We start from the raw sequence: 6,562 nt of genomic DNA, 5'->3' as shown, positions 1-6,562 counted from the left end.
TCTCCCTGTGTACAGTATATTCCCACTGTATCTCCCTGTGTACAGCATATTCCCACTGTGTCTCCCTGTGCACAGCGTATTCCCACTGTATCTCCCTGTATACAAGTGTATCCCCACTTTATCTCCCTGTGTACAGAAGTATTCCCATTGTATCACTTACCAGGTGTTTTTATCTTATTTATTTTTTTTATTTTAGATGGGAGGTCTGCCGGTGTAGCCTAGGTTGTCTTTGAACTTGCAACCCTGTGCCTTCTAACTGCTGGGGCTATAGGTGTAGCATTGAAATAAGAAAGAAATGAAGTTGTGAAAGGTATTTCTTTCACACAAGCCTTGTAAATATTAGCTAATGTCCAATGTGTGGAAATCACATTTTGAAGTCCTGTTGTACTCCTGGCTCCTCACCCATGGAGGCCTCATCCAAGATCACCTGCCTGAAAGTACAGATAGTGCTTGATAAGTCCTACAGACACACACACACACACACACACACACACACACACACACACACACATATATATACACACATATGCACACACATATACACACATATACACATATACACACACATATATACACATATACACACATATATACACACACATACATATATATACACACACATATACACACACATACACACACATGCATACACCCATACATGTATGGTTAGGCACAACTTAATAAATCAGAAAAATTACATTATGAATTCCTTCTCGAATTTTGATGCATAAAACACTATCCAAAGCTTCAGAAGGTCAGTGTATGGATGTGGGACACGACTGTGACTCAGTTGTAATTTTGAGACACCCCCCCCCCCACACACACACACTCCAGGCGATAATAAAACGGCAGCTTTTCTTTACAGGTGGATCTATCCAGGGCAGCCCCTTCCATTCTTCACTGAGTTCAAGCCGTGGCTGTGGCTGCTCTGACTTCTTCAGCCTCAGACTTGCTGTCAGCATTGCCCAATGAAGGTACAGCCTCTTCTGTTACTTAAATGTGTATTACTAGTTTTGGAAGCATAGGAACCTATGCGTATATGGATACATACAATCCACTGAATAGATTCATTTTGGGTGTGCATATACTGTGCTGTGAATCAGACCTAGGCCTACCTGTTTGCTAAGCAGGTGAGCTACACCCCCAGCCAGAGTTCTGGTTTCTTAATGTTGATAAAAATCATGATGAAATACAAATTCAAAAGGAGAGGGAGAAATATACATTGCAATGAATGTAGGGAACAGTTTCTCTTTAATATTGTTTTAATCTTCATAGTAAGTATCTTCATATCCACTTACAATGTTTACAGTGCTTGCAATATGATATTACAGAAGGAAAACAAACTTAAGAGGCCGCCCACTGCAGGCCTGAAGAAGCTGATAAACTATAGGAAAACATTGAAAAATGCAAACACTGCTTTAAAAAGCAACAGGAAATGAGTCTGGATTTGCTCACCTCCTAAGAATTCAAGGATCCAAGGGACTGAATCGGGGTGGGGTCTCTTCTAAGACGCCCCTTATCAATTTGTGCCCAAGTAAATTGTTCTCTAGTGTTCAGCACGGAAAACATTTTTGTAAAGGGTGGATGTGAGAAGTTTCCAAGCGTGCTTTATTTTCTATTTTTTCTCTCCCTTTTTTCTCTGGGGTTGTTCTTAACTTCCTGCATTCAGCTCAGGCTGTCTACCCTTTCTCATCGGGCCCCTCAGTCAGCCAGAAAAGCAGTTGTAGCTAGCCTCTCCCTCTCGCTCCCTTCCCATGCTCCAGCAGCTGGCCAGAACTCCCACACTGCCTTTGTCATCAGTGGCAAGCTAGCCACATCTCAAGTCCTGTCTTCCCACATTTTGGTACCCCCATCCCCTTCCTCTTTCTTTCTTTGATAAAAGTCATCCTAATTATTTATGTATGCACGTAGTATTAATTCATGAATGCTGTAGATGTGTACGTATGTGTGGATGTGCATGTGCCGTTGTGTGCATGTGGACGTCAGAATCCTTGAAGGATTCTGTTCTTTTCTTGCACTTTGTGGGCCCTGAGGTGCTGAGGGATAATGCTCCTGTATCCTGTAAAGATTTGTCACTCATATTAGTTTGTGTGCCTCATATATATATATAACTCATATTAGTTATATATAGTAGATATAGGCCAAAAGGGTCGTGGCCCAGAGGTTGAACACTACTGGGTTAGGCTCAATGGCTGGCTGGCTAAAGGAGCCATAACCACTGATTCGTTCCTGCTTCCCTGAGACTATACACATATGCCATTGTAACCAGCCTTTATGTGTGTTGTGTGGATTGAATTCGGGCCCTCACACTGGCAAAGCAAGTACTTTGCAGATTGGCCTATCTCCTCAGCTATGGAAAACCAAGGTCATACCAGTTTCTTTTCCCACCTAGGATGTCCGAGGACTCAGCGTTTTCTCTGTCCTCTCAGCAGACACTGCTGTCTGTCACTGTTATGGCCATCCTAATAGACACAGAGCATGTGTGTCTTGGAGGTCGGGCACTTCCCCTGGTGAGCTCTCCTGAGCGCCCTGACTCACCCTCTCCTGTGCTTCCTTCATGCCGTCATGCCCTGTGCTTATCCTTGTGACGTCCCTCCTAGCACTGAATTTTAATTGTCTGTTAACTTTATCTCCTCCACCAGGGTGTGAAGCTGTTGGAGAGGGCCCTAAAATATTTCCTGTGGCATCTCCCACTTTAACACAATGCCTCACGCAGTTATTTTGGTCTCCTTTCTTTTTTCCCTTAGATGTTAGAGGAGCTTGTAGGTCCGGCCTTCATAGACTCCGTTTCACTTCGGTGCCGGAGCTGTCGAAGGACACTGTTCTTCAGACACATGCTTCAGCTGACGCATTCTTGTCAGGGAGCGGAAACAGAATGACTCGCTTGTGTGCCTGACTTCTAGAAAACCATGTTCTCATTACTGTTATGCTAAGAGAGTTCTGTTTCAGACTTTAGCAGATGTTGTGAAAAAAAAAAGCCTTGGAGATATACAAAAGAAAAATCCAGTGACCATCGTTACTTTAACTCCCCAGAGCCTTCCTTTTCTTCCTCCCACATCCTACTTCTCTCCTTCTCTTTCTCAAATAGGTCCCTTTGCTAGTTCCATGTCGCATGTACTGGTGTGTGTGTGTGTGTGTGTGTGTGTGTGTGTGTGTGTGTGTGTGTGTGCGTGTGCATGTGGAACTCAGATTCCACATAAGAGAAGCATGGTAATGTTTGTCTTTCTTGGCCTGGCTTAGTGTCTTTAATATGATGATCTATAATTCCATCCATTTTTCCCTTCAAATAACATATTTTGCTGTCTGAATTAAACTCCACTGTAGATATACAGCACCTTCTCTTCCTGCGCTCATCCGATGATGAATGTCCAGGCCATCCTATTTGACTGGTAAAAGCAGGGCTGATTGAGAGCCCTGGTACGTTTCACAAATAACGCCAGTTACACACGCTAGACTAAAAAGTTTCCAGATGTGAAGGGGAGTCAAGGTCAGTGTCATGAATGAAGTCTGTGGTCTTGAGAAATAATGCTGAGTGCAGACACTGTCCTTAAAGTGTTAGGAGGTAGATTTGCTAACATCCATGTTGAATAGATAGGAACTGGTGCTTCACAACAAAGGTGGATGCTGAATCAAACATAATTAAAGACCTAAAGTATAACATTAAATTAGAAAGTGCCTCTAATGTCACATTTGACTCATACTAAATTATAATGTCCTATGTATAAATATGGATTCAGTGATGTTTTAAAATTAGCTCTTTTGGTGATTCTCCCCCCCCCCCAAATATTTGACCTGATAGTCAGTATTTGGGTAATTTTTTTTCCTGTTATTTATGATCCTGTAAACATTTGTTTTAGAATTTCTCTTACCTGAAATAAAGCTACCAGAGAGCGCTTCCTTGCTCTATGATGTTTTCGGTGTCTTTCCAGGAGTTTCACCAGCTACTGCTCTCTGATTTTTACATGCTTCTGGAGCAGAGAGGAAGTGGGGGAGGGAGAGAAGAAGGGAAGCAAGTGGGAGAGAGAGATTGGACTCAGATCAGTGAGATAGTATCAGGCGGGGCCGAGATGAACTTGGCAGATGTTCCTCTCCTGTTTCGCACTTGAGCATGCCTGCATTGCTGCCTGGAATTCCGCTCGCATTTCTCTCATTCCTCTAAGATTTTTCTTCAGCTTTGGTAACAAACTCTAGCTTTAAATAGGAGCCAGGAATGAATACTGAAAAAAAAAAAAAGAATGTGCAGACATGCTTACAGTGGCTATGTTATCATTATCATCTAACTGGAAGGCGGTGGATGCTTTTAATGTAGTGGCACAGTGTGGCAGAATTGTCATTTTTGGCAAATTAGTCCTTAAGAATCTTTCTTTCTATATAAAATAAATATATTACTTTTCCTTGTAGAGTGTTTTGATATAAATAAATTTAATGACATATGGCATTGAACAAATGCTAGTGGTTTTAAAATTGTCCTCGATCAATACTTGAGAAAATAGCTCAATAACTTCATGATGAATATGAGAGTTTTCTTATGAAATATTCATTCAAGTCAGCTACGTATTTTAAACTCATGTTGAGTTTAGATATGACTGGCAGCTATATATTTTTGGTTTTATATATAAATATGATAGAAAAACTAGGAAGAAAATTTGAACATGTAGCTTTGTGTGGAAGATAGAGTGTGATACTCTGTGATACTGTGTACTTAATAAAAGTCTTTTGACACTGAGTGAAGATGGCAAGGAGCCAGTATTATTTGACTTCTTGTGGTATTTAGACCCTGCAAGTAACTGAGAAGTATTTTTTAAATATGTACACCATACACATTCCTATCCAAAGAAAAACAATACAATACAACCTTTAAAACTCCATTCCTAACATTTAAAAAAAAAAACCCACTTTTAAGGTAATTTGGGCTTTAATTAGGTATAAACTTTATCCAGTTTTCATGTAACGCTCTCCTCACTCACTCAGCAACTGGATTAGAAAATACTGTGAATGTACCTATGGTCACCTGCCTGTCTCTGTTATCCCTGAACAGCCGCCTCTTCTCCACCCTCTTCCTACCTGGTAGACCCAATGCTGCTACTCCTCCTTCACACAGTTGACTTGTCTTCTAGATGCCTTGCGTGGTATGGATTCTGGGGGACCTGGCATGCTTTCGTTATAGTTAACTCTTTCTCCCCATGTGTTATTGCCTTTGTTTACGTATCTAGTGTGTGTGCACGCACACACATTTGCTTGTAGGGGTTGGTGCTCTCCTTCCACCAAGTGGTCCCCAGAATCAGACTCAGCACACCAGGCTTGGCATTAAGCTCCTTCTCCTGCTAAGCTGACTCATCATCAGCCCCTGTTTTAAATAGCTAACAATTCTGCTTTATAGGTACAGTGTTGATTATAGGCTTGGCAGATGCCCATGGCAAACCTAGGCAGCTGCCGTGGGCTGTTTGGTCTCCGTGCACAAAATCCATCCTCTGGTTTACACGAGATTGTCGCTTTCCATTGCTGTGCCACTGTCTGAAGCAATCAGTGTATACCGAGGAAAGACTTGCCTAGGCTCCCAATCTCAGAGGTCTCACTTCATGGACTCTTGTCCCTGCTTTGGACGCATAGCATCAGCGTGTATCATGGTGCGAGAAGGGACCGAGTACCACGGTGCTAGAGGCTGGTAGAAGGGGCCTTTTCTCCCTATGATGGCCAGGAAGGGAAGAGAGATAAGATGGGTTGGTGGCTGGGGGTCCCAGTACCCCTTCAAGGGCAGGCATTCCAGTGGACTAACTTCTTCCTTATAGGCCTTACCTTGTAAAGGTTCTACCACCTCCCTTTGGTTTCACAGGTTGGTGACCAAACCTTTAATACAAAGGCCCGTGGAGGATACTCCAGGTCCCAACTGTAGCCACCACAGTGCGGTGGTGTTGCAATACTGTTGTCTGTTCATGGCGGCCTTGGTGATGGCGGGGAGACAGAACCATAAAGTGGAACTAGAAGGCCACGCCTTCTTTCCTTTCCACATGGATGTATGCATAACGTGGAGAGAGCTCTGTCTTGTTGAGTATCATCTGCCCTTTAGCCCAGAAGTGTTTAATTCTGAGAAAGTTTGGGTTTAGTGTATAGCTAAATACTTTCTCTGAAGGTTCAGCCATTGGCTTAAGGATGCCAAAAGGTTCCCTCATGAGAAAGGCAGTATTCACTTATTTGGGGATAGAAATTTTAGTGTGCTTTGTGTTTTGTGTATTGAATAAAAGCTGGTGAGGGCCACACAGACTCTACTGTCTCCCCTCAGGGTGCTAATCTAGTGAAATCAGCCTGTCTTTCAACACATATCCTCTCCTACTTTCCAGCTTCCTGGTTTGTTAAAGAGAAAAACTGGCCTTCATGGTTCTACAACTGACTTTGCTAGGTCTAAGGTGCTGTAAGTTGTTCCTCTGTTTTCAAATATCCCTGTGTGCATTCTCAAGTGGCACATTGCTTCCTGCTTTGATTTTTGGCCTCAGACAAGTCAGGACTGAAGTTGGGGTGAAAAGTTCACTGACCAGAAGTGCGGTCAGAAAAGCCTGCCTTGCCT

General features: G+C 42.7%; 1 long non-coding RNA gene across 1 annotated transcript in view; it reads left to right on the top strand.

Annotated features, from left to right (window-relative positions):
- Nucleotides 1-6,562, top strand: part of LOC113456803 — a 74,482-nt gene that overhangs the window by 53,915 nt on the left and 14,005 nt on the right. Inside the window, exon 2 of the long non-coding RNA XR_003377541.1 lies at nt 866-974. This is a non-coding gene — a long non-coding RNA (uncharacterized LOC113456803). The remainder of the gene's footprint in view (nt 1-865; nt 975-6,562) is intronic.

This window comes from Microtus ochrogaster, chromosome 16, assembly GCF_000317375.1.
Source record: "Microtus ochrogaster isolate Prairie Vole_2 chromosome 16, MicOch1.0, whole genome shotgun sequence".
Lineage (NCBI taxonomy): Eukaryota > Metazoa > Chordata > Mammalia > Rodentia > Cricetidae > Microtus > Microtus ochrogaster.
The sequence above is the reverse complement of the archived record's forward strand: the minus strand, read 5'-3'. Positions and strand labels throughout refer to the sequence as shown.